A 25,796-nucleotide genomic window follows, 5' to 3' on the forward strand; every position below is an offset into this window, starting at 1 on the left:
CTGGGTGCCGGGGCCTAAATATATGCCAATGGACTGTTCCAATGTTGGGTGACGTGAAGCCTGATTCTCTGCTATGACATGCAGACTGATTCTCTGCTGACATGAAGCCAGATTGTCTGTTACGGGACCTCTCTCCTCTGCCTGGGTGCTGGGCCTAAATTTATGACAATGGACTGTTGCAGTGGTGGGTGACGTGAAGCCTGATTCTCTGCTATGACATGCAGACTGATTCTCTGCTGACATGAAGCCAGATTGTCTGTTACGGGACCTCTCTCCTCTGCCTGTGTGCTGGGCCTAAATATATGCCAATGGACTGTTGCAGTGGTGGCTGACGCGAAGCCTCATTCTCTGCTATGACATGCAAACTAATTCTCTGCTGACATGAAGCCAGATTGTCTGTTACGGGACCTCTCTCCTCTGCCTGTGTGCTGGGCCTAAATATATGCCAATGGACTGTTGCAGTGGTGACTGACGTGAAGCCTCATTCTCTGCTATGACATGCAGACTAATTCTCTGCTGACATGAAGCCAGATTGTCTGTTACGGGACCTCTCTCCTCTGCCTGTGTGCTGGGCCTAAATATATGCCAATGGACTGTTGCAGTGGTGGCTGACGTGAAGCCTCATTCTCTGCTATGACATGCAGACTAATTCTCTGCTGACATGAAGCCAGATTGTCTGTTACGGGACCTCTCTCCTCTGCCTGGGTGCTGGGCCTAAATATCTGACAATGGACTCTTACAGTGGTGGGTGACGTGAAGCCTCATTCTCTGCTATGACATGCAGACTAATTCTCTGCTGACATGAAGCCAGATTGTCTGTTACGGGACCTCTCTCCTCTGCCTGGGTGCTGGGCCTAAATATATGCCAATGGACTGTTGCAGTGGTGGCTGACGTGAAGCCTGATTCTCTGCTATGACATGAAGACTGATTCTCTGCTGACATGAAGCCAGATTGTCTGTTACGGGACCTCTCTCCTCTGCCTGTGTGCTGGGCCTAAATATATGCCAATGGACTGTTGCAGTGGTGGCTGACGTGAAGCCTCATTCTCTGCTATGACATGCAGACTAATTCTCTGCTGACATGAAGCCAGATTGTCTGTTACGGGACCTCTCTCCTCTGCCTGTGTGCTGGGCCTAAATATATGCCAATGGACTGTTGCAGTGGTGGCTGACGCGAAGCCTCATTCTCTGCTATGACATGCAGACTAATTCTCTGCTGACATGAAGCCAGATTGTCTGTTACGGGACCTCTCTCCTCTGCCTGTGTGCTGGGCCTAAATATATGCCAATGGACTGTTGCAGTGGTGGCTGACGTGAAGCCTCATTCTCTGCTATGACATGCAAACTAATTCTCTGCTGACATGAAGCCAGATTGTCTGTTACGGGACCTCTCTCCTCTGCCTGTGTGCTGGGCCTAAATATATGCCAATGGACTGTTGCAGTGGTGGCTGACGTGAAGCCTCATTCTCTGCTATGACATGCAGACTAATTCTCTGCTGACATGAAGCCAGATTGTCTGTTACGGGACCTCTCTCCTCTGCCTGGGTGCTGGGCCTAAATATATGCCAATGGACTGTTGCAGTGGTGGCTGACGTGAAGCCTGATTCTCTGCTATGACATGAAGACTGATTCTCTGCTGACATGAAGCCAGATTGTCTGTTACGGGACCTCTCTCCTCTGCCTGTGTGCTGAGCCTAAATATATGCCAATGGACTGTTGCAGTGGTGGCTGACGTGAAGCCTCATTCTCTGCTATGACATGCAGACTAATTCTCTGCTGACATGAAGCCAGATTCTCTGTTACTGGACCTCTCTCCTCTGCCTGGGTTCCGGGGCCTAAATATCTGAGAATGGACTGTTGCAGTGGTGGGTGACGGGAAGCCAGATTCTCTGCTATGGGACCTCTCTCCAATTGATTTTGGTTAATTTTTATTTATTTAATTTTTATTTTAATTCATTTCCCTATCCACATTTGTTTGCAGGGGATTTACCTACATGTTGCTGCCTTTTGCAGCCCTCTAGCCCTTTCCCTGGGCTGTTTTACAGCCTTTTTAGTGCCGAAAAGTTCGGGTCCCCATTGACTTCAATGGGGTCCGGGTTCGGGACGAAGTTCGGATCGGGTTCGGATCCCGAACCCGAACATTTCCGGGAAGTTCGGCCGAACTTCTCGAACCCGAACATCCAGGTGTTCGCTCAACTCTAATTATCATTAAACTACTCAGAAGTCATAAACAGTTATTTAAGCCAGATTCTTATCAGTAAGATAAGAACTGAGCTATGATGACTGTTTATAATGTCAGAGGACAAAAGGAAAAAATAGGAATGAGCAAGACAAGGACGGGTGCCAAAGGATGTCTGGGGGAAGGGGAAGGGGGAGATTCCGGGGGAGTTAGAGTGGTGAATTGGATAAGTGCGGCTGCTTCACACCGAGCAACGGTCCGTCTGGTGGACCGTAGTATGCAAGATTTGTGAAGAGAAAAAAGGAAGAGTGGTGGAGCGCCAAAGGTAAGAGAAGTAAAAGCTGTATAGATTGGTCCAGTCAAAAAAAGAGGGGGATCCCAATTGTTAGGCCCCTTTCACACGGGCGTTGCGGGAAAAGGTGCGGGTGCGTTGCGGGAACATGCACGATTTTTCCGCGTGAGTGCAAAACATTGTAATGCGTTTTGCATGCGCATGAGAAAAATCGGCATGTTTGGTACCCAAACCCGAACTTCTTCACAGAAGTTTGGGCTTGGGATCGGTGTTCTGTAGATTGTATTATTTTCCCTTATAACATGGTTATAAGGGAAAATAATAGCATTCTGAATACAGAATGCATAGTACAATAGCACTGGAGGGGTTACAAAAATACAAATAAAATTTAACTCGCCCTCATCCACTTGATCGTGCAGCCCCGCTTCTCTTCTGTCTTCTTCTTTGCTTTGTGCAGGAAAAGGACCTCAGAGGAGTTCAAGTAAGATGGCCTTTTGTTTAAACCTGCATTTATAATGTATTATCAAAGAACAAATGCGCTTGTAACGACAGCGGAAGTACAAGTTTTCCCATGTGACCCTATTCCTTTTTCCCTATCAATTGATTATAGTATATATAGATGCCGTAATGCACTGTTGTTTTTATACATTGCTCCTAACACCCCAAAATGCGTTGAGCTACACAATAAAATAACTACCTTGTTACAACTTGAGAGTCCACCGGGTCATCTGTTTGGAGGACACCAAGGAGTTTAAATCTACATGCGATCTTGGCAAGGGACAGTACGGCGTCAAGTGTCTTGAGCTTATCTTGCGCCCCCTCCCTGGTAAAATGAGTACCTGTGATAGTATATGGGATCCGTATGGGTCTATATACACAAACAACTTTGATTTGTTTGTATCCGCTGTTAATTCTGGAAATTAATTTGCTTTTGATTTTATTTGATGCACTTTATTTGATGCACTTTATTTAATCATTGATAATATTTTACAAATGATCATTATATAGTGGGTATCCGATAACCATATAATATGAGGCACCGCCTACCAGTCTAATTGTATTACCTGGGAATTCTAAGTTTTCCTTCCTATAAGGTCAGAGAGCAGAGATAAGGAGCCCGTCAATTCCCCAACTGACAGAAAAGAGAGAAAACCACAGGCTGTTACTAGAGCATTTCAGCTTTGAACAGAAAAAAATAACTCCATATTTTTAACCCCTTAGTGACCACCCACGGTTACTAAGGGGCCTTAGGCTGGACCGCCGCGTTTTTACGGCGGCCCACTCTAAGCGCTGCACGGCTCCTTCAAACAGGAGTTTATGCCAAACATGGAGAAGTGCTTTCAGTGGCTGATACAGAGTAAATGCAGTGTTATTGTAATGCCTGTAGATAGGGACAGACAAGGACAGTGAGACCTAACCTAGAACCCAGCCCGTTTTCCCTACCTACTAATATAAGTCCTACTTGGCAGAAACGCAACTAGACGACGGTCCCTACTCTAAATAAGTGCAGACAGACAAATACCAACAGACAAGAGACAAAAGCAGAATTGTACAGCAGTGGGGCCGAACCAGACGGGCTACACAGTACCAAATAAGAGACAGAAAGTAGTCAGAAGACATGCCAAGATCAGAACCAAACGTAGCGTACGGGCCAGTGCAAGGATTTTTGCCAACACAAGCGAAGGTATATTCTCCCCCCCCCCCACCGCAGCTCACCTGGCCTTGGTCCCGTCTGCATCAGCTGGCTTCTACTCTGTGTGGTCCTGGTATCTTCGCTCTGCTTCAGACAATCGCTAGTTTGAGGACTGTATTTTTCACCCTATAAGACGCACCGGCCAATATTTTTTTAATAAGAAAAAAATATTTTCCATTACACCTACAGTCAGAGCAGCAATCAGACCCCCAATGTTAATCTGACCTCAGATCAGACCCCCAATGCCTCATATCAGCCCCCATGTCAGCCATTATGCCCCCCATGTCAGCCATTATGCCCCCATGTCAGCCATTATGCCCCCCATGTCAGCCATTATGCCCCCCATGTCAGCCATTATGCCCCCCATGTCAGCCATCATGCCCCCCATGTCAGCCATCATGCCCCCCATGTCACATTTCTTCCCCTCAATGTCACATTTCTCACCCCTCAATGTCACATTTCTCACCCCTCCATTTCAAATAACCTATTGTCATATTTCTCCCACCTCCATCCCGCCGCTGCCGCAGCGCCACTCGGCAGTCACCCCCCTGACCCTGTGACTGTCTGTGTTGCCGATGCAGTGCTGCTGCTGAGCCTGTGTGCCGCTCTGTGAGGGCCGGGGCCTCATTTCACACCTGCAGGCTGGGGTGGGTGGCCGGGCTCGGCGGGGCAAGTCCGCAAGTTATGTCTTTAAAAAAAATATATATAATTTCGCCTCGCGCTGCCCCCCCCCCCCTTCTCTGCTCCAACAGGAATAGAGCAGCTGAGTTAATCAGCCCACTTCAGATCTCCCCCAGCACACGCCCACTGCAGGGAGAAATATGGCACTGCATCCTGTTAGTAAGGATGTGGTTGCATCACCAGGGGGGGTGGCTGAGCAGCATGTCTCTCCCGACACGGCTGTGCTGAGACTGAGAATCGCACTACTGGAGCCTAGTCAGGTATTTTATTTTTATTTTTTTTACAGTTATTTCTACAGTTGTAGTATTACATCATACATTATCATCTGAATGGCTGTCCATGTAGTTCCACATTGATGGTTGGTGGTTCTGGTGATGGTTTAATTTTGTTGCCAAACAATTTTGTAGATGAATATTATGCACACAGGAGAACAAAAATATAGTGTATTGACGGCAAAACCTACCAAGAAAGGCAGGTTTGGCGAACAGTCTAATGTGTAGGGAACTCCTGACTCTTCCCCAATCGGTGATGTCAGAGTAGAGAAGAATGGAGCGAAATTAATATTTTCACATGAACCTTTGGTTCTCTTTGGAAATAAGCCACCATTAGAGGTTTTTGGCATTGTATTTCTCTGCTATTCCCACTGAATGCATATATATGTTTGGCCAAACTGTGTATGGGGGTGCCAGGGCATAGTGGAGAGCGATAGCTGTCAGCTGAAAAATCATTTGGATGGCAGCTATTGAATGTGTTACATTACCGATGGCTAACTATCTGGTCTACCCTTGTCCTCATTATAGTATAAGGAATTGGGCATGCACTTGTACATTTGTGCTGACAAACCTCTTTAAAAGTCCTCTAAATATCTCATCAAGAATTAGAACACGTATAGAGCTGTGATTTATTTCATTATAAATCTTGTACTGAAAGCCAGTCCCTGGGGGCAAGATTTGCTCATTGTTTTGCAGCAGTATTTTCAAGCCAAAATTATGATTGAACGCACAGAAGAGAAGCATATTATATCTGCCCAAGACATCCTGGTGGGAAAACCTGCAAGACAAGTACAAGAAATTCACTATATAGCAAGACAAAAATCCCAACTGCAAAGTAAAATCTTAAAGGGACACTGACAGGCCCAAAAAGCATATTTAGGGGTATATATGACAGTATAGGTGTTATAAAGGGTATTAGAATCATCTAAGTATCCCCCCTGTCCACCTCATAAATACAGTAAAAAGAAGTTTTATAACCTGCTTTCCTGCCGTTTGGCGAGGCTGGCTGGGCGCAAATTGATATGAAGCACCGCCCCTTGGGCAGATTGAACGCCAGGAAAGCAGGTTATAAAACTTCTTTTTACTGTATTTATGAGGTGGACAGGGGGGATACTTAGATGATTCTAATACCCTTTATAACACCTATACTGTCATATATACCCCTAAATATGCTTTTTGGGCCTGTCAGTGTCCCTTTAAAATACCATAAAAACTACAGTACGTCAGAATTAATATTTTCTTAGTCAAAGTAAGAATTTGTGCCAGGGCCTGAATAGCTGTTTACTTATGATCCTCATATAACTTGACAGAGCTTGAACAGTTTTCCAAAGAAGAATTGGGACAAAATGCTGTTTCCACATGTTCTACGCCGATAAAGATTTAGCCACAGTTCTGATATGATTTTGCTCAATTCGTGCATGAAAGGCACTCATTTACATTTTCTTGTCTCTGTTTAAGAGCTCCTAGGTTTATCGAAAATATGCTGGTTGTATATGGTACAGTGGACATTTTCCTTTCTGTCTACTTACCCTTGATCTAGGCCTAAGAACATTGACCTTAGAAAGGCTCATTGAAAAACCTACATTTATTATAACAGTATTTCTCAGCCTTTCTAGTTCAATTATCCCAACACATTCAAATACATTTTAATTAAGTGCCTCTAAAGCTATGTTCCATTGTGATCTTAAAAAAAAGTATAAAGATTAGAAGAGTAAGCCAGCAACTCCACGTCTGGTGTCTCGTGCAAGGACCCGGTCCAGTCCGTACAGATCCAGAAAAGTAGTAGGAGATGTCCAGCACCCAGATAAATAAAAATCTTCAGTCTTTATTTTGTACATTTAAAATAATGCAGTTTCTTCACATAAATGATGGTGACACTACCATCATCTATGTGAAAAAAATGCATTATTTTAAATTTATGCAATAAAGACAAAAAATAATATTTATCTTGGTGCTGGACATCTCTTACTAATTTATATATTTTTTTTTAAAGTATGTAGCTAAGAGAATAAAGAATCTGTTCACATTTCACTTTCAGTACACATTTGGAAAGCTCCCACTAGACACACTAAAGATGTCCATATGTCCCATTCATCCAACATATCCTTTTGGCATAAGCTGGGTTGGTTTATGGCAACACACCTTGTTACTGTGCATAAAAAGCAATTCCTAAGTGCAGTGTGCATGGACATACCCCTGAATCAGCTTTTAACAGTTTTATGTATATCTAAGGCACAGCAGCTAAAGCTCTGCTGCATCTGTGTGCTGTGTCAATAATCATCACTCATCTCCAAACATTTTCCACCTTTAATGTGACCTATAAACTGTACAACTCAATTGAAAAACAAACTGAAATCTTTTAGGTATGCTTTGTAATGCTGAAAGATGAAGTTCATTTTCATGCTCAGCTTTCTAGCAGAAGCCTGAAGGTTTTGTGCCAATATTGACTGGTATTTGGAACTGTTTATAATTCCCTCTAGCTTAACTAAGGCTCCAGTTACAGCTGAAGAAAAACAACCCCAAAGCATGATGCTGCCACCACCACGCTTCACTGTGGGTATGGTGTTATCTTGGTTAGGTGCAGTGTTGTTTTTGCGCCAAACATATCTTTTGGAATTATGGCCAAAAAGTTCAACCTTGGTTTCATCAGACCACAACACATTTTTCCACATACTTTTGGGAGACTTCAGATGTGTTTTTGCAAAATGCAGCCTGGCTTGGATGTTTTCCTTCGTAAGCAAAAAGGCTTTCATCTTGCCACTCTACCCAGACATATGAAGAATACGGAAGATTGTTGTCACATGTACCACACAGCCAGTACTTGCCATATATTCCTGCAGCTCCTTTAATGTTGCTGTAGGCCTCTTGGCAGGGGCTGACTGGCAACTTTTGGCCCAGGGGGCAAGTAACACCCAGAGGCCCACTGAGCCCCCTCCTGCTTTCCCATTTCCCCTGCCTCCTCCTGACCCCCCCCTTGCCACTTTCGTCAGCCATGTAAATTACAACACAGTAAAACAAAATAAACTAGGCATGCTCCGATATATCGGCCGCCGAAACATATCAGCCGAAAATTGCATTTTTGGTATAATGCCGAAAGTGTCATTTTCTGGCTGATACAGTGTTGCATCCGTGTATTCTCTCCTCCCCGCTGGGCACTGCTCTGTGTCCCCCCCATGACACTTGATGACTTTTGCAGGAGAAACTGTATATTGTGTGGCACAGTGTAGGCTATATGTGTATAACATAAACATATTTTATTTGAAAACTTACAGTTACTTGACCCTTGGGGATCTCGGACGCCACTTCCACACTTTGGTCGGGGGCTCGGCGGAGCTGATGTTGTGTTTTATCCTAATGAGAAAGATTTCATAATAAGGATTTGGAGAAGGGGCAGAGGGATAGCAGAGCAGGGAGAGGCTGGTGCTGCTACTAGGGGGTCATACCATGGGGGAGTAATAAAGCCCACCATAATGCCCCCCAGTAGAAATAATTCTCCTTATAATAGACAGTGCACAAAATACCCCCTTGTAATATCCCCAGTTGAGCTAATGTCCCCATAGTGCCCCCTATAATGTGCTAGTAGCCAGATAGGGCCCCCTATAATGTGCCAGTAGCCATATAGGGCCCCCCTATAATGTGCCAGTAGCCAGATAGGGCCCCCCTATAATGTGCCAGTAGCCAGATAGAGCCCACCTATAATGTGCCAGTAGCCATAGGCCCCCTCCACTATAATGTGCCAGTACCCAGAGAGGGCCCCCCTATAATGTGCCAGTAGCTATAGGCCCCCCTATATTGTGCCAGTAGCCATAGCCCCTCCACTAATGTGCCAGTAGCCATAGCCCCCCACTAATGTGCCAGTAGCCATAGCCCCCCACTAATGTGCCAGTAGCCATAGCCCCCCCACTAATGTGCCAGTAGCCATAGCCCCCCCACTAATGTGCCAGTAGCCATAGCCCCCCCACTAATGTGCCAGTAGCCATAGCCCCCCCACTAATGTGCCAGTAGCCACATAGGGCCCCCCTATAATGTGCCAGTAGCCACATAGGGCCCCCCTATAATGTGCCAGCAGCCACATAGGGCCCCCCTATAATGTGCCAGTAGCCACATAGGGCCCCCCTATAATGTGCCAGTAGCCACATAGGGCCCCCCTATAATGTGCCAGTAGCCATAGGCCCCCCATAATGTGCCAGTAGCCATAGGCCCCCCATAATGTGCCAGTAGCCATAGGCCCCCCATAATGTGCCAGTAGCCATAGGCCCCCATAATGTGCCAGTAGCCATAGGGCCCCCATAATCTGCCATCAGCCCATAGTCCCCCTATAATCTGCCATCAGCCCATAGTCCCCCTATAATCTGCCAGTAGCCATAGGCCCCCCTATAATGTGCCAGTAGCCATAGGCCCCCTATAATCTGCCAGTAGCCATAGGTCCCCCTATAATCTGCCAGTAGCCATAGGCCCCCCTATAATCTGCCAGTAGCCATAGGCCCCCCTATAATCTGCCAGTAGCCATAGGCCTCCCGTAATGTGCCAGTAGCCATAGGTCCCCCATAATGTGCCAGTACCCATAGCCCCCCCATAATGTGCCAGTAGCCATAGGCCCCCATAATGTGCCAGTAGCCATAGGTCCCCCATAATGTGCCAGTACCCATAGCCCCCCCATAATGTGCCAGTAGCCATAGGCCCCCCACTAATGTGCCAGTAGCCAGATAGGGCCCCCCACTAATGTGCCAGGAGTAGCCAGATAGGGGCCCCCCTATAATGTGCCAGGAGTAGCCACTAGCCAGATTGTGCCCCCCACCCCCCTCATAAAGTGCCAGGGCCAGTAGCCAGATAGGGACAGAAATAAAGAAGAAAAAAGAAAAAAAATGTCAGTCAGACTTATACTTACCTCCCTGCTTCTCTGGAATACTCCGGTCCCGCCTCCAGCCAGCACAGATCTAATCACTTTACGGCAGCGCAGCAGCTCAGTCAGGCCGCAGGACCGGCGCAGGTGGCGCGATGACGTCATCGCGCCGATGACGTCATCGCGCCGCCTGCGCCGGTCCGGCGGCCTGTCTGATAGACTGCCGGCAACACGCCTCCCCTGCTCCCCGTCTCCCTGGCTTAAAGTGGCAGTTCATTCCGGCCCGGCCGGCCGGCCGGGACAGCAAGCCAGGGAGGCCCGGGGGGCAATTGCCCCCCTGCCCCCCGGCCCAGTCCGCCCCTGCCTCTTGGTAGCCTCCCAGACCAGTTTTCTTCTTGTCTTTTTTTTATCAATTTTGGAGGGACGTCCAGTTCTTGGTAATGTCACTGTTGTGCCATATTTCCTCCACTTGATGACTGGCTTCACTGTGTTCCATGGTATATCTAATGCCTTGGAAAAAATGTTGTACCCTTCTCCTGACTGATACCTTTTAACAATGAGATCCTTCTGATGCTTTGGAAGCTCTCTGTGAACCATGGATTTTGCTGTGGGATGTGACTAAGAGAATTTCATGAAAGACCAACTAGAGCAGCTGAACTTTATTTGGGGTTAATCAGAGGCACTTTAAATGATGGCAGGTGTATGCTGACTCCTATTTAACATGATTTTGAATGTGATTGCTTAATTCTGAACACAGCTTCATCCCCAGTTATAACAGGGTGTGCACACTTATGCAACCACATTATTTTAGTTTTTTGTTTTTGTTTTCATCCCTCCACCTAAAATATTTCAGTGTGTTTTTCAATTGAGTGGTGCAGTTTATAGGTCACATTAAAGGTGGAAAGTTCTGAAATGATTTATCTTTGCCTGACATTTTTACATCACAGAAACCTGACATTTTAACAGGGGAGTGTAGATTTTTATATTCACTGTATGTGTGTGTATATATATACAGTACAGACCAAAAGTTTGGACACACCTTCTCATTCAAAGAGTTTTCTTTATTTTCATGACTATGTTATATACATAACAAAAAAGTGTGAAACAACTGAAAATATGTCATATTCTAGGTTCTTCAAAGTAGCCACCTTTTGCTTTAATTACTGCTTCGCACACTCTTGGCATTCTCTTGATGAGCTTCAAGAGGTAGTCACCTGAAATGGTTTTCACTTCACAGGTGTGCCCTGTCAGGTTTAATAAGTGGGATTTCTTGCCTTTATAAATAGGGTTGGGACCATCAGTTGCATTGTGGAGAAGTCAGGTGGATACACAGCTGATAGTCCTACTGAATAGACTGTTAGAATTTGTATTATGGCAAGAAAAAAGCAGCTAAGTAAAGAAAAACGAGTGGCCATCATTACTTTAAGAAATGAAGGTCAGTCAGTCCGAAAAATTGGGAAAACTTTGAAAGTGTCCCCAAGTGCAGTCACAAAAACCATCAAGCGCTACAAAGAAAATGGCTCACATGTGGACCGCCTCAGGAAAGGAAGACCAAGAGTCACCTCTGCTGCGGAGGATAAGTTCATCCGAGTCACCAGCCTCAGAAATCGCAGGTTAACAGCAGCTCAGATTAGAGACCAGTTCAATGCCACACCGAGTTCTAGCAGCAGACACATCTCTAGAACAACTGTTAAGAGGAGACTGTGTGAATCAGGCCTTCATGGTAGAATATCTGCTAGGAAACCACTGCTAAGGACAGGCAACAAGCAGAAGAGACTTGTTTGGGCTAAAGAACACAAGGAATGGACATTAGACCAGTGGAAATCTGTGCTTTGGTCTCACGAGTCCAAATTTGAGATCTTTGGTTCCAACCACCGTGTCTTTGTGCGACGCAGAAAAGGTGAACGGATGGACTCTACATGCCTGGTTCCCACCGTGAAGCATGGAGGAGGAGGTGTGATGGTGTGGGGGTGATTTGCTGATGACACTGTTGGGGATTTATTTAAAATTGAAGGCATACTGAACCAGCATGGCTACCACAGCATCTTGCAGCGGCATGCTATTCCATCCGGTTTGGGTTTAGTTGGACCATCATTTATTTTTCAACAGGACAATGACCCCAAACACACCTCCAGGCTGTGTAAGGGCTATTTGACCATGAAGGAGAGTGATGGGGTGCTGCGCCAGATGACCTGGCCTCCACAGTCACCAGACCTGAACCCAATCGAGATGGTTTGGGGTGAGCTGGACCGCAGAGTGAAGGCAAAAGGGCCAACAAGTGCTAAGCATCTCTGGGAACTCCTTCAAGACTGTTGGAAGACCATTTCAGGTGACTGCCTCTTGAAGCTCATCAAGAGAATGCCAAGAGTGTGCAAAGCAGTAATCAAAGCAAAAGGTGGCTATTTTGAAGAACCTAGAATATGACATATTTTCAGTTGTTTCACACTTTTTTGTTATGTATATTATTCCACGTGTTAATTCACAGTTTTGATGCCTTCAGTGTGAATCTACAATTTTCATAGTCATGAAAATAAAGAAAACTCTTTGAATGAGAAGGTGTGTCCAAACTTTTGGTCTGTACTGTGTGTGTGTGTGTGTGTGTATATGTATGTGTATATATATATATATATATATATATATATAGAGTTGTATGTGAACAAGAAACTAATCGGCCATATCCACAGGCACCACTAGATGGGGCTGATGTCACCCTCTATATAAATAGAAGAGTTAAAACATTCTAGTCAATCTAAAGTGGTCAGTCAAACCAATGTAATCTAGACAGTGTTAAGAGGACAGCAACCAGAACAGATCGTAAATGTAGAGCTGATAGCTTAGCTCGTCTTGGACCCAGGACAGGGCCAGAATGTCTATAGAAGCAGACCAGATATAAGAGATCGAGAGGTGTACAGTCATGGCCAAAAGTTTTGAGAATGACACAAATAATAGTTTTCACAAAGTTTGCTGCTAAACTGCTTTTAGATCTTTGTTTCAGTTGTCTCTGTGATGTAGTGAAATATAATTACACGTACTTCATATGTTTCAAAGGCTTTTATCGACAATTACATGACATTTATGCAAAGAGTCAGTATTTGCAGTGTTGGCCCTTCTTTTTCAGGACCTCTGCAATTCGACTGGGCATGCTCTCAATCAACTTCTGGGCCAATTCCTGACTGATGGCAACCCATTCTTTCATAATCACTTCTTGGAGTTTGTCAGAATTAGTGGGTTTTTGTTTGTCCACCCGCCTCTTGAGGATTGACCACAAGTTCTCAATGGGATTAAGATCTGGAGAGTTTCCAGGCCATGGACCCAAAATGTCAACGTTTTGGTCCCCGAGCCACCAAGTTATCACTTTTGCCTTATGGCACGGTGCTCCATCGTGCTGGAAAATGCATTGTTCTTCACCAAACTGTTGTTGGATTGCTGGAAGAAGTTGCTGTTGGAGGGTGTTTTGGTACCATTCTTTATTCATGGCTGTGTTTTTGGGCAAAATTGTGAGTGAGCCCACTCCCTTGGATGAGAAGCAACCCCACACATGAATGGTCTCAGGATCCTTTACTGTTGGCATGACACAGGACTGATAGTAGCGCCTCACTGACATTACAGTGATTTACTGGCCGGAATGCATCATGCGATGAAATGTGGTTCGACTCAGTCTTAGTCAGGGAGAGCTGTGCTGTAGAAGTGACAGATAGTGTAGAGAACTGAATTTTTTTGTTAGGCAGGGCTGGTGTTAGAGACCCAAAACTCCTTTTAAGGACTATTGTTGTGCCTGGCAGCAATATATATTTTTTGTGCAACCTGCGCTAAATAGCTTGCAATTGTTTGGCCGCTGCAGACAGCAACATTTTCTGTGCTACATCTCATGTATAACTTTTCTACATCCCAAATATCTGTGACATTGACTGTAATTTTTTCTTACCCGCTGTTGACAGCAGCGCTATTACCTGTGGTACCCCTCCTGTATAACGTTTCTGCATCCCAAATATCTGTGACATTGATTGTAATTTATTTGCACATACACTTTAAAAAACTGTGCTACTGTACGTGTGACATACTTGCAAGGATATATACCATTTAATATGATGAAGGCGAGCAGTAAGGGACGGGGAAGTGGCCGTGCTGCTGATGGAAGGAAAAATTGGAGTAGGACAGCACCACTTACTTGAAAATGATTCACTACTAGCGGCAGTGCTCGTGACGTCAGGTCCCGGCCTCAGGGACACCCCAAAAACATAAAAAGACTTTAGAAAGGTCACGGCCTCTTGATCTTCAATCCAAGAATTTAGTGTTTATTCACACCGAAAATAACAGCAACGTTTCGACATACAAGTCTTTCTCAAGCTATACAAAGTTTTACAAGTGAATCCCAAATCATATATAGGGTTGTACATCAATATAAATTAGGGGGTTGTACCCCAGAAAGGTCAAGCCCTCCCCCTACAAACACATCCAATCGTAAGCTATATTCAATTAATACAACAATAAAATAATTGTGTATGGCCATTAAAACAAAGCCTACCATGTGTCTGCGTAGAGATCCCATCCGGCATTGATCGCGTGTTGTGCGGCGTCTGCCGCATGCCCATGCGCGAGTTCACTGAGTGAGAATCCCGTGAGTCACGTGTCCGGACTTGCGGTCACATGATCGGGAATACCAGGAACTAGTACAGCGCCCCCTCCACCACATGACGCGTCATGTGATTGGGCGTCCAACCAGTATCCTAGCAACCACAGGTCCTGCATCCACAGTACTGTGCTATGCACGGACCTGTTGAGCTAACGAACTCCAAACTGGAAACTGAACCCAGTATACAGAGGCCGCTCCCCACATGCACAATGCAGGTATAGAATATGTGTACATAGCCACATTACAAGTAAGTATTAACCCATGACCAGCGACACAGGAACCGGTCCATTACAAAGATCCATGTGTAATACAATGTTGAATAAGACAATGGTTGTGTCCCTAGCTGGTTTATGACCTGGCTGAAAGCTGTAACATGCCACCGATGATTACATAATCCCTTTCTACACTTCAGGAGCCCCACCAAGTGCACGGATGGAGACATTTTAGAGGGATTTAAACAGTTATAAACTGGATCATATCACTTAGGGTAGACTGAATCATAAATCCAAGGGTGGGCATCTCACCGCACAATCCCCAATGGTTTCCACCAACGGGATGTGCCGGGGGAACGCCCCTATAAATATATTGAGACTGGGAATACTGGGGCCACAGCCATCGCCAACCCCGGTCAAGAGTAGGTGACAGATGCCAACCCTTGCCTGGTCTGAGCCCAATTACAATAGTAGAGGACCCCTACCCTGCTTATCCCCATTTTGTCCTATTAATCACAGGATAAAAGATCAGTTAAACACTATATGGATAACACCCGTATCAACCCTCAATCTCGATCCGTATGAACCCTCAAGGGGAAAGGGTTAAAAATTGGCCACACATGCCCGCTAATAAACTAACCCAAGTCCAGGCCATATATCCAGCACAGGGAATTCAACTCGCCATACAATTAGTATGGAAAAATGATCCCACTGGCCGGCTCCAAAGTCGCTGATGTTGAGGGCTGTACTCGATTCTCCACTTGATAGTCACATGGTAGCCAAATTTATGCGTGCTGATGGAGCACGCAGAGGCCATGGCCCTGGGCACAGTGAAACTGTGCCTGCTGGCAGAGCACAAGAAAAACTCTCATCCACGATACCTAGCGTCATGTCTCAGTTTGCAGGGCGGTGCAGGACACCACTCTTGAAGTCAAACCAGTGCGAGCAAGTGGTCGGTTGGATTGCAGCAGATAATGCTTCCAGTCGGTTAAGCACCACCCTGTCTTCCACAAAGTCCAGTCTCAGTAACCAAGAGTCTGGTCAACAGAATCCTCGCCCTGATCCTCCTTCCTCCCGCCATAGAGAGTTTTTGCAAACAAGTGATCCCACACTCGGATATTTCGAGGAGCTCTTTTCAGCGCCATTCCTTAATGGGTTTCTGTCACCTGAAAAATGGGTATTAAGCTGCCTGACAATAGCGATGTGCAAATGTCAGCTAAACATAACTATATTAGTGCCATCTCGCTGCCTGCCACAGTTATTGATTGGCATTGCCCCTGCTCCTAGAGGCCTGTTCTCCCACCTCTGGCCACGCCCTGCTACACTAGATTGACAAGGCTAGGCAGCGTTCAACTCCTCCTGCCGACCATGTGCGCTGGGGAGATATCGCGCCGATCAGTATTCGGAGCAGGCGCCGTGAGAAAGCTGGCGAGCGCCCTTCACTCACTGCGCCTGCGCCGTCTACTGAACGGTACGGCACAGGCGCGAGATTTACACTGCAGACAGGGCCCGAGGTAGGAGACCAACTCTGACTGGCCCTGTCAATGTAGTGTAGCAAGGCATGGCCAGAGGTGGGGGAATGGAGTCTATAGGAGCAGGGGCAACACATTCCCTGCTCCTAGAGGCTAATTAGCATATTATAAAAGTTTGTTTTTCTTAATAACGACAGCAGGTAGTGAGATGGCACTAATATAGTTATGTTCAGCTGATATTAGCACATTGCTAATGTCAGCCAGCTTAATACCCATTTTTCCGGTGACAGAAACCCTTTAATTTGGGCCTCTCACCAAGCCCACTTGAAGAGGGACATGAGGAGATTTTGTGCCCTGATTCCCAAACTATTGAGCATCCACAGTCAGAAGAAGATGGCAGTGGGGAATGGCAATTAGTGTTTCACGAGGTGGATGATGATGATGAGACACAGTTGCCAATAAGTCAACGGCAATTAACCTAACCTAACACCTAACAGGCCCGCAACTGTTCCCGAGCACCCCCTTGTGGAAATCTCCCTCGCCAAGGGGTAGGTGTTCCGCAGTCTGTCACTTTTTTTTTATGAAAGTACGGATGATAAAAGATTTGTCATTTGCAACCTGTGCCGTACCAAAATGAGCAGAGGCATGAACACTAGCAACCTCACCACCACCAGCATGATCCGCCACATGGCATCAAAGCATCGTAAAAGGTGGGCCGAATGCCTGGGTCCACAATCGGTGTCTAGGAGTCACACCACTGCCTCTTCTTCCCCTGTGTTACGTGCTGGCCAATCCCCTGTCCAAGACGCAGGCCCGGATACCTTCCACCCTGCACCTGGACATTCACAAGCACCATCAGTGAAAGGGATTTTTCATAATTTTACTATTTATACATCACCGATTATACAAGGCCTATAAGCCTCATCTCTTGTTACATGCAGTACCCCGAATTAGCACATCTCATACCCTTTACCAGTTGGTGAACACAATAGCACCTTCCTCCCTTAACAAAAGGTTATTTAAAATCACATCTCACATACAATGACAGCAACCTATGACAAGTCATTAAACTTGTTAGCATTTAGATCAACCTTGGTCAATATGTAAAATAACCCTTTCATGTATTGTATATAGCAGATACCAGTATTGTTTAACGCAATTTCATCTATATCTTGCCACACACTATGTCCCCACCCCCAATGCCCAATGACAACCTGAGTTCAGTCTGGGCTGTCTTATCTCCTGGCCAGTGCAAATCGGATATTCATTGCACAGGGAAATATTCACGGGTTGGAGGTCTGATGCCTCATCGTATAACCATCATAAACCTGCCTGGAGGAAAAACTTGCAATTGCCAGCTCACCGACTATTGTGCGATGTGAGCACGCGCTAGAACTCTATGATCCATATGTGGGCCAGGCTTTGTGAGCAGCAGAGGGCCATAGTGGAATACCAGCTGCAACGTGGTCTTTACAGTCAGCTTCCACTCTTCACGAGCGACAAGTGGTCATGGATGTCTGACCTCTGTGAGGTTTTACGCAACTTTGAGGAATCAAAACAGATGTTGAGCTGCGATGCCGCTATTATCAGAGTAATCATTCCACTTCTGTGTCTACTGAAACGCTCGCTGCTCACAATGAAGGCGGACGCTTTGCATGTAGAAGAGGTGGAAATGGGGCAAGACAGTACACAGGGTGATAGCCAGACCACCCTCAGTTTGTCTTCTCAGCATGAATTGGATGATGATGATGATGAGGAGGAGGAGACGGTTGCCTCTGCTACAGATGGTAGTACCCATAGCAGGTTTATTCCATCTGTTCTGCGTGGATGGACCGAAGAGGATAAGGAGATTGAGAGTCATCCTCTTGATGAGGACAGCAAAGTCTTGTCTGTTGGGACTCTGGAACACATGGCTGACTTTATGTTATGCCGCCTTTCCCATGACCCTCGCGTTATACGCATTTTGGCAAACACAGATTACTGGTTTTTCAACCTTCTCGACTCCTGCTACAAAGAGAAATTCTCATCTCTCATTCCTGTGGTGGAGAGGACTAGCAAAATGGTGCAATACCAGAAGTTCCTTGTTGAATATTTGCTCAAAAAATTTCCAGCTGACAATGCTGGTGGCAGAGTACGTAGTTCCTTGGGCAACCGAGTAGGGGAGACAAGGGGAAAATACAACAGTTCCAACAGAGGCAGGGCAACACTCTCCAAGGCCTTGGACTGTTTTAAGACACCCTGCCAGCACCCTCACCCTGATGCATGGCCTACTGTTACAAGGAGAAAAAAAATTGGAACATGGTGGAGTATGTAGCAGACCCTGTCTGCGTCCTCAATGATCCCTCTGTGCCTTGCAACTATTTGGTGTCCAAGCTGGACACGTGGCACAAACTGGCGCACTATGCCTTGGAGGTGCTGGCTTGCCCTGCTGTAAGCGTTTTATCAGAGCGGGTATTTAGTGCTGCTGGGGGCATAATAACTGATAAGCGCATCCGCCTGTCAACTGAAAATGCTGACCGGTGGACTCTTATCAAAATGAACAAGGCCTGGATTGCCCCTGACTTCTCTACTCCACCAGAGGAAAGCGGCTTAACATAAAGGCACTTTAAATGTGGCTTTTATGGCATATTAAATACACTGTATTCCCATGAACCCCTTCCACCACAAAAAGGATATATCGTTCAATCGTAATTTTCTCGTCCTCCTCCTCCATCATCATATCAGCATGCTTATTAGGCTTCCCTCACCCCTAATGTTTTAGAGGATCAGCTCAGCAGCAGACCCTCAACCATAATTTTTCCTGTGGTCAGATAAGCAGCAGGCCCTCGCCCCTAATGTTTTAGATGGTCAGCTCAGTAGCAGGCCCTCGCCCCTAATGTTTTAGATGGTCAGCACAGCAGCAGGCCCTCGCCCCTAATGTTTTAGATGGTCAGCACAGCAGCAGGCCCTAACCCATAATGTTTTAGATGGTCAGCTCAGCAGCAGGCCCTTGTCCATCATGTTTTAGATGGTCAGCTCGGCAGCAGGCCCTCGCCCCTAATGTTTTCGATTTTTCAGCTCAGCAGCAGGCCCTCGCCCATAATTTTTTCCATGTTCAGATCGGCAGCAGGCCCTCACCCATAATGTTTTAGATGGTCAGCTCAGCAGCAGGCCCTCGTCCATAATTTTTTCCATGGTCAGCTCAGCAGCAGGCCCTCGCCCATAATTTTTTTCATGGCCAGCTCAGCAGCAGACCCTCACCTCTAATGTTTTAGATGGTCAGCTGAGCAGCAGACCCTCACCCCTAATGTTTTACATGGTCAGATCAGCAGCAGGCCCTCGCCCCTAATATTTTAGATGGTCACCAGCAGGCCCTTGCGCCTAATGTTTTTAAGGGTCACCAGCGGGCCATTAATTATAATTTTTCAAGGGTGTGTATGATGCCCTCCTTTATGTGTAATAAAGGATGCATTGGAGTGTCGGTTTCTTGTAATGTTTGGCAGGCCTTTCACTTAGTGCATAGGCTTTATGAGTGTAGGAGTCCACTACCTGAGTTATTGTACTACAATGTGAATGAGGCCCTCCTTTATGTGATATACAGGTTGTATTGGAGTGCCTCTTCCTGGTAATGTTTTGCAGCACTTGCACTTTATATACAAGTAAATATACAGATGTCCACCACTGAGTCACAGGCAGCTTCTGTTTCATGGGGGACACAGCACCACCAGCATGTCTGCACACTCAGGAACACAGTAAAAGCCTGCCGCCGCGCTCTGCAGACTCTAGTATTGCAGCAGGGATCTGTGAGGACGCAGTGTGCTTGCAGTGCAGGGAGTGAGGAGGAAGTGCAGGCACCGCTCCACATGTATCAAGAGGTGGGTCCTGACGCCCACTGAAAGATGGCAGCGCCATCCGCCAGCATCACTGCAGGGCAAGTTAAGTGGCGAGATGATCAAGATCATCTTGCTACATTCTGTATGTCTGTGTAGCTCTGCTCTTCATATTGAAGCGGCAGGCAGAGGCGCTTGCCAGCAGAAAGCCACTGCTGATTAATATGTAGACTAGAGGTCGCACTACATTTTTTCCAGTAGATTAAAAATACTCCTCTTAACTATTTTTAGCCGTGGAGGAGTACAAATGTTGCAATAATTCATACATACTGTATGTAAGGGTGTAAGCATGACTCACCAATGTATTTTAACCCCTTAAGGACTAGTGTTGATCACGAATATTCGAATTTAGAATTTTTATCGCAAATATAGGTACTTCGAAAATTCGCGAATATTTTGAATATAGTTATATATTCGTAATTTCGAATATTCAAATTTAAATTTTAATTTTTTTAATCAGTACACATGATCCCTTCCTGCTTCTAGCTTGTGGGCCAATAAGAAGGCTGCAATATACTTGACTTTAGGAGTAGTAGTGTTTGCGAATTTTGCTCTATATTTGTTTTTTTGAATATTCGCTATATTGCTATATATTCTTGTTTTAGAATATTACGAATATTCGAAAAAACTAAGTTATAGCAATATAGCGAATATTCGAAAAAAACTAATATAGAGCAATTTAGCTAATATAGTGCTATAATCTTATTTTTTTTTATAGTTGTAATTTTTTTCCAATCTGGACTTCAGATGAGAAAAAAATTACAACTATTAGAGAAAGAAGATTATAGCACTATATTAGCTAAATTGCTCTATATTTGTTTTCTTCGAATATTCGCTATATTGCTATATATTCTTGTTTTAGAATATTACAAATATTCGAAAAAACGAAGTTATAGCAATATAGCGAATATTCGAAAAAAAAAAAACGAATATAGAGCAATTTAGCTAATATAGTGCTATAATCTTCTTTGTCTCTGAAAATTGAAAAATTTGCAATAAAAATTTGAATACGAAAATTCGCATATTACACAATCATTACCTTGCCGTTTTTATTAGTAAAAAATTTTTAAATAAAAAAAATCGTGAATTTTCGAATATTCGACGAATATTCTAAAAATATTTGCGAAATATCGTGAATTCGAATATGACCCCTGCCGCTCATCACTAGTAGCTATCACTTCTGTCACTCATCCTAGAGCATACAGCACATTGACAGACGGACAGACTATTGACTTTGATGGGCTATATATAATGCTTCATTTCCTCATGACGGCAATTAAAAACTGAAAGGTTATCATACAAATTACAGCTTATCAATCAATATAATCAGTTTATTTATTATAAACCTGTAATAAACTTACCTGTCAGGGCTCTAGCGGCACGATCCTCAGCTTCGGCACAGCCCTCCCGGGAGAGATGCGCTGCTGAGCCAGGCACCCTAGTGATGCAAGCACATCCTTAGCAACAGGATGCAATGGTCTGTTTCTCCCCACAGTGGGCTGAATGACAACCCAGCTGCTCAATTACAAGTGTTTCTTTTGTTCTCACCTATGGAGCGCCAGGCCACTGGACCTATAGGGTTCTGATCCACGGACCCAGTGCTCCATTTAAAGCCCCTTCTGTCCATTCACCATTGCCAATGTAGTTTTTGGCTCACTAGTGTGGTTCTTGTTCCAGTTCCTGAGTGCTGTTGGATTAATTGTGCTTTGACATCAGCTTGTTTCCTGACCTCCCTTTGTCTCACATTTCGTACTGTGTAGCCCGTCTGGCTCTGACCCATTCTTTGTTTGTCCGTATTATGTGTTTTGTTTATCCTGCACTTATTCTAGAGTAGGGACTGTCCTCCAGTTGCGGTTCTGCCATTTAGGGCTTATACTCAAAGTATATAGGGGAAGCAGGCTGAGTTCGAGTTCAAGGACTTACTGTCCTCATCTGTCCCTACCTACAGTCGTAACAAAACCCTTCTAAGAAACAGCCATTGAACACAGTGAAAAACCCCTTTAACCCCTTAGCCACACAGCCTTTTTACACCTTAGGACCAGGCCATTTTTTGAAAATCTGACCAGTGTCACTTTAAGTGATGATAACTTTAAAACGCTTTGACTTATCCAGGCCATTCTGAGATTGTTTTTTCGTCACATATTGTACTTAATGACACTGGTAAAATAAAGTAAAAAAAAAAAAAACATTTTTGCATAAAAAAATGTCAAATTTACCAAAAATTGGGAAAAATTAGCAAATTTCAAAGTTTCAGTTTCTCTATTTCTGTAATACATAGTAATACCCTTAAAAATTGTGATGACTTTACATTCCCCACATGTCTACTTCATGTTTGAATTATTTTGGGAATGATGTTACATTATTTTTACGGTTTGTTACAAGGCTTAGAAGTTTAGAAGCAAATCTTGAAATTTTTCAGAAATTTACAAAAACCCAATTTTTAGGGACCAGTACAGCTCTGAAGTCACTTTGCAAGGCTTACATAATAGAAACCACCCAAAAATGACCCCATTCTATAAACTACACCCCTCAAGGTATTCAAAACTGATTTTACAAACTTTGTTAACCTTTTAGGTGTTGCACAAGAGTTATTGGCAAATGGGGATGAAATTTGAGAATTTCATTTTATTGCCTAATTTTCTATTTTAACCAATTTTTTCCACTAACAAAGCAAGGGTTAACAGCAAAACAAGAATGTATCTTTATTGCCCTGACTCTGCCGTTTACAGAAACACGCCATATGTGGCCGTAAACTACTGTACGGCCACACAGCGGGGCGTAGAGTGAAAGGTGCGCCGTTTGGTTTTTGGAAGGCATGTTTTGCTGGACAGTTTTTTTGACACCATGTCCCATTTGAAGCCCCCCTGATGCACCCCTAGAGTAGAAACTCCATAAAAGTGACCCCATCTAAGAAACTACACCCCTCAAGGTATACAAAACTGATTTTACAAACTTTGTTAACCCTTTAGGTGTTGCACAAGATTTAATGGAAAATAGAGATACAATTTCAAAATTTCACTTTTTTGGCAGATTTTCCATTTTAATATTTTTTTTCCAGTTACAAAGCAAGGGTTAACAGCCAAACAAAACTCGTTATTTATGGCCCTGATTCTGTCATTTACAGAAACACCCCATATGTGGTCGTAAACCGCTGTACGGTCACACGGCAGGGCGCAGAAGGAAAGGAATGCCATACGGTTTTTGGAAGGCAGATTTTGCTGGACTGGTTTTTTTGACACCATGTCCCATTTGAAGCCCCCTGATGCACCCCTAGAGTAGAAACTCCAAAAAAGTGACCCCATTTTAGAAACTACGGGATAGGGTGGCAGTTTTGTTGGTACAAGTTTAGGGTACATATGATTTTTGGTTGCTCTATATTACACTTTTTGTGCGGCAAGGTAACAAGAAATTGCTTTTTTGGCACCGTTTTTTTTTTTGTTATTTACACCATTCATCTGACAGGTTAGATCATGTGGTAATTTTATAGAGCAGGTTGTCACGGACGCGGTGATACCCAATATGTATACAATTTTTTTTATTTATGTACGTTTTACACAATAATTTCATTTTTAAAACAAAAAAAAATGTTTTAGTGTCTCCATAGTCTAAGAGCCATAGTTTTTTAAATTTTTGGGCGATTATCTTAAGTAGGGTCTCATTTTTTGTGGGATGAGATGACGGTTTGATTGGCACTATTTTGGGGTGCACATGACTTTTTGATTGCTTGCTATTACACTTTTTGTGACGGAAGATGACAAAAAATGGCTTTTTTTACACCGTTTTTATTTTTATTTTTTTACGGTGGTCATCTGAGGGGTTAGGTCATGTGATATTTTTATAGAGCCGGTGAATACGGACGCGGCGATACCTAATATGTATACTTTTTTTTATTTATGTAAGTTTTACACAATGATTTCATTTTTGAAACAAAAGAAATCATGTTTTAGTGTTTCCATAGTGTAAGAGCCATAACTTTTTCAGTTTTTGGGCGATTATCTTGGGTAGGGTATGATTTTTGCGGGATGAGATAACGGTTTGATTGTTACAATTTTGGCATAGATGCAACTTTTTTGATCACTTTTATTACCTTTTTTGGGAAGTAAGGTGGGCAAAATTCCAATTTCATCATAGTTTTTAATTTTTTATTTTTATGGCGTTCACCGTTCGGGTAAAGTAACATTACCGTTTTATAGATCAGGTCGTTACGGACGCGGCGATACCAAACATGTGTAGGGAATTTTATTTTTTTCATTTTTAATCAGTGATAAATGTGTTTTTTTATTTTTACTTTATTTTTTTTATTTTTATTTTTTGACCCAGACCCACTTGGTTCTTGAAGATCCAGTGGGTCTGATGTCTTCATAATACAGTACAGTACAATATATATTGTACTGTACTGTATTTTACTTACACTTTGTCTGAACAGATCTATGCTTTCAGCACAGATCTGTTCAGAACCATGGACAGCAGGACGCCTGAGAAGGCGTCCTGTTGCCCTGGGAACCTTCCCTGTCTGCTCAGTAGTGGCCAGAACTGCGCAGACGGGGAAGGGTAAGGACGGGGCTTGGGGGGCTGCCTGGAAGCTCTCTCCCTCTCCATTCGGGGGACTGCAAAGGCACAGCAGCCCCCCGATCGGAGAGGGAGGGAGCTCCCTCTTACTGTTAACCTTTTCCATACAGCGGTCCGTACGGACCGCTGTATGGAAAGGGTTAAACGGCTGACATCGCATCACCGATGTCAGCCGTTTATACCAGGGTGCCAGCAATGTGCTGGCACCCTGGTATACCCACTAGACGCCAACGATTACGCAATGGGAGGCGGGCGGGGGATCGCGATCCCGCCTACCGCACCGCCCGCCTCCCGCACCGCCCGCAACCCTCCCCCTGCACCTCCCACCGTGCTCGAAAAAATCAGGGGTGCAGGGGGGAGGGATACAGGAAACAATTTTTAATCCTAAAGTTTCTAATCCCCGCGGTCAGGGACCGCGGGGATCAGAAACTGCAGAAATCGCAGCAAACCGCAGGTCTGAATTGACCTGCGGTTTGCCGCGATCGCCGACATGGGGGGGTCACGGGACCCCCCCGCGCATTTAGCCTAGGTGCCTGCTCAATGATTTGAGCAGGCGCCGGGTTCCGATCACTGCCAGCCGCACGGCAGTGATCGAAAATGCACAGGGCGTACATGTACGCCCTGTGTCCTGTAAGGGATCGCCTCTTATTTGGGGGTCATTCGCACAGATATCTTCAGGACACCAAGTTTAAGATCCAAACACTGTGCTTTATTGCGGCACATCCGCATAAACATAAACACTACTACAAAACAACAAACACTTGCCCGGCTAGGCTCTAACTAAACAAATAGATTCCTGACTCACCTAAGTCCCTGTTCACACCCTGTGAACACGTGCGGCTTTCTGAGCCAAAGTCCCACAGCCTCCTGGCTGTACAGAGCACAGTACGCCCACTGTCTCCAGTCCAGTGTCTCTTGGGGAATCGTGGTCACTCAGCCCTCCTGGCTTGGACCACACAGAGCCTCCAGGCCTCTGTCCACAGGCACCACACTCCCCCCTTTCTGACACTCTGGGAGGTGCTTTGTGCTAGGCTGATTACCTCCAGCTTCTCTCACCTGTGGTGGAACAGGGGTGTGGACC

Source organism: Bufo gargarizans, chromosome 5, assembly GCF_014858855.1.
Source record: "Bufo gargarizans isolate SCDJY-AF-19 chromosome 5, ASM1485885v1, whole genome shotgun sequence".
Classification (NCBI taxonomy): domain Eukaryota; kingdom Metazoa; phylum Chordata; class Amphibia; order Anura; family Bufonidae; genus Bufo; species Bufo gargarizans.